Raw genomic sequence first — 3,597 nt, forward strand, 5'->3', positions numbered from 1 at the left:
TTCGTTATTGATCTTGAGCCTGGCACGGAACCTGTGTGCAAACGTCCTTACAAGCTCGGACCTGAAGAGTTGAAGGAGCTGAAGAAGCAACTCGATATTCAAGAGAAAATGGGTCTCATCCGGCCTAGTTCTTCTCCGTGGGGTTGTGGTGTTCTTTTTGTGAAGAAGAAGGATGCCACGGACCGACTTTGTGTTGATTACCGTCCATTGAACAAGAAGACTATCAAGAACAAATACCCACTTCCCAACATCAACGAGCTGTTCGAACAACTCAAAGGTGCCCAAGTATTCTCCAAGCTTGATCTCCGTATGGGTTATCATCAGATTCGAATCCGTGAGCAAGATATTCCCAAGACGGCTTTCAGGACAAGCTTTGGTTCATATGAATACACTGTCATGTCTTTTGGTCTCGTCAACGCTCCTCCGATGTTCTCTCGTATGACGAACTTCATCTTCAACGCCTACACCAATGACTTCGTTTTGGTCTATCTCGACGACATTCTGGTTTTCTCAAAGAACAAGGAAGATCATGCCAAGCACTTGCGTTTGGTGCTGGATAAGCTCAGGGAACATCAGTTCTACGCCAAGTTCTCCAAGTGTGAATTTTGGCTCGATGAGGTTCTTTATCTTGGTCATATCATCTCTGCCAAGGGTATTGCCGTGAATCCTGAGAAGGTGTCTGCAATTGTGAATTGGGAACCTCCTCAGAACGTGAAGCAACTCCGTAGCTTCCTCGGTCTCGCAAGCTATTGAAGAAGATTCGTTGAAAACTTTTCTAAGATCGCGAAGCCTCTCTCTAATCTTCTCCAGAAGCACGTCAAGTACGTTTGGTCTCCGGAGTGTGACATTGCTTTCAACACTTTGAAAGAGAAATTGATCGCTGCTCCAGTTCTGACTCCGCCTGATGAATCCAAGCCGTACGAGGTCTTTTGTGATGCCTCTCTCCAAGGTTTTGGCGCAGTATTGATGCAAGAGAAGAAAGTTGTTGCTTATACCTCTCGCCAGTTGAAGCCTAATGAGAAGAACTACCCCACTCATGATCTCGAGTTGGCGGCAGTTGTGCATGCTCTTTTGACTTGGAGACATCTTCTATTGGGAAGAAAAGTGGACATTTTCACTGATCACAAGAGTCTCAAGTACATCTTCACTCAGCCTAATCTCAACCTCAGGAAAACTCAATGGGTCGAAATGATTCAAGAGTATAATGAGTATTGAGTATACTCCAGGCAAGGCCAATGTGATTGCTGACGCATTGAGCAGGAAAGCTTACTGCAACAGTCTGATTCTCAAGCCTTATCAACCCGAGCTTTGTGAAGCTTTCCGCAAACTTAGTCTGCAAGTTGTTCCTCAAGGTTTCCTCGCCAACCTTCAAGTCTCTCCTACCTTGGAAGACCAGATTCGCCAAGCCCAGCTTCTTGATGCTATGGTGAAAAAGGTGAAGATTGGGATTACCAAGAGTCAACCCAAGTACAAGTGCTACCGCCTTGATGACAAGGACACTCTCTTCTTCGAGGATCGTATTGTTGTACCCAAAGGTGACCTTCGTAAAGTGATCATGAACGAGGCTCACAATTCTCTCCTCTCCATCCACCCTGGGAGCACAAAGATGTATCAGGACCTTAAGCAAGCTTATTGGTGGACTCGAATGAAGCGCGAGATCACTCAATTCGTGAATGAATGTGATGTCTGCAGAAGAGTGAAGGCAGAACACCAAAGGCCAGCGGGTCTCCTCCAACCTCTTGCCATTCCAGAATGGAAGTTTAACCACATTGAAATGGACATCGTGACTAGGTTTCCTAAGTCCAAGCGTGGCAATGATGCTATATTCGTTGTCATCGACGAACTCACTAAAGTGGCTCACTTTCTGCCTATCAAAGAGTCGATCACTGCAGCTCAATTGGCGGAACTCTACACCTCTCGAATTGTCTCTCTGCACGGTATTCCTCAAGTGATCTCTTCAGACCGTGGCAGCATCTTTACATCCAAGTTTTGGGATTCTTTTCAGAAGGCCATGGGCACCAACATCCGCTTCAGCACAGCTTTCCATCCTCAAACTAGCGGTCAAGTCGAGCGTGTCAACCAGATTCTTGAAGATATGCTCAGGGCTTGTGTGATCTCTTTCGGCATGAAGTGGGAGGATTGTCTTCCTTATGCTGAATTCTCCTACAACAACAGTTTTCAAGCAAGTTCGGGCAAGGCCCCATTTGAAATTCTATATGGAAAGAAGTGTCGTACCCCTCTCAACTGGTCTGAAACCGGTGAGCGTCAGCTTTTGGGTAATGACTTAATCACAGAGGCAGAAGAAATGTGCAAAGTCATTCATGATAACCTCAAAGCAGCCCAATCCCGCCAGAAGAGCTACTATGATAGTAAGCACCGTGATTTGGCTTTTGAGATCGGAGATCATGTTTACCTCCGCGTCTCTCCTATGAAAGGTACTCGTCGCTTCGGTATCAAAGGGAAGCTTGCCCCCAGATATGTGGGACCTTTCAAGATTGTCAGCAAGAGAGGCGACCTCGCCTATCAACTCGAGCTTCCTTCAAACTTTGCAAATGTTCATGATGTGTTCCATGTCTCTCAGCTTCGAAAGTGCTTTAAGACTCCTGACCGCACCGTCAACTTCGAGGACATTGAGATCCAAGAAGATCTCTCCTATCGTGAGCACCCAGTTGCTATTCTTGAAGAGACTGAACGCAAGACTCGCAACAAGTCAATCAAATTTCTCAAAGTCAAGTGGTCACACCATTCCGAACGTGAAGCTACCTGGGAACGCGAGGATCACCTCTGTTCTGAGTACCCGGCGTTCTTTCAGTCCTAGATCTCGGGACGAGATCCTTTCGTAGTGGTGGAGTGTTGTAACACCCCGGATGTAACTTTCCCAATTTGTACTCCAACTCTTGCCGTTTCGGTGTTAAGTTATTTTATTTTCTCGGGTTCAGGTCTTTGTCTCCGTGTGTGGTTGTCGTTGTCATGCATCTCATATCATGCCATCATGTGCATTGCATTTCCATACATGTTCGTCTCATGCATTCGAGCATTTTCCCCGTTGTCCGTTTTGCATTCCGGCGCTTCGTTCTCCTTCGGTGGTCATTTCTAGCTTTCTTCCGTGTGTGGGGATTAAACATTTCCGGATTGGACCGAAACTTGCCAAGCGGCCTGGGTTTACTACCGGTAGACCGCCTGTCAAGTTTCGTACCATTTGGACTTTGTTAGATACTCCAACGGTTAACCGAGGGACCGAAAAGGCCTCGTGTGTGTTGCAGCCCAACACCCCTCCAATTTTGCCCAAAACCCACCTAAGCCTGCTCCATCATCTAGAGTGTTTGATCACGATCGCGTGGCCAAAAACCACACCTCATTTGAACTCTCCTAGCTCCCTCTATGCCTATTTAAAGCCCCCTCCCGAAATTCGCGGATCTCCTCCCTCTCAAACCCTAGAAATCGCCCCCGCACCGGTCGGACACGTCCGAATCTGGCCGGACGCGTCCGCTCATCACCGCCGCCAACCGCCGCCCGCCACGTGGCATCGCGCCTGCCCGCCGCCGCCGAGGCCCGGGAGCCCAACGCCGGCCCCCGCGGCCCACTCGCCCTCCGCCG

The sequence above is a fragment of the Triticum dicoccoides genome, chromosome 6A, assembly GCF_002162155.2.
Source record: "Triticum dicoccoides isolate Atlit2015 ecotype Zavitan chromosome 6A, WEW_v2.0, whole genome shotgun sequence".
Classification (NCBI taxonomy): Eukaryota; Viridiplantae; Streptophyta; class Magnoliopsida; order Poales; family Poaceae; genus Triticum; species Triticum dicoccoides.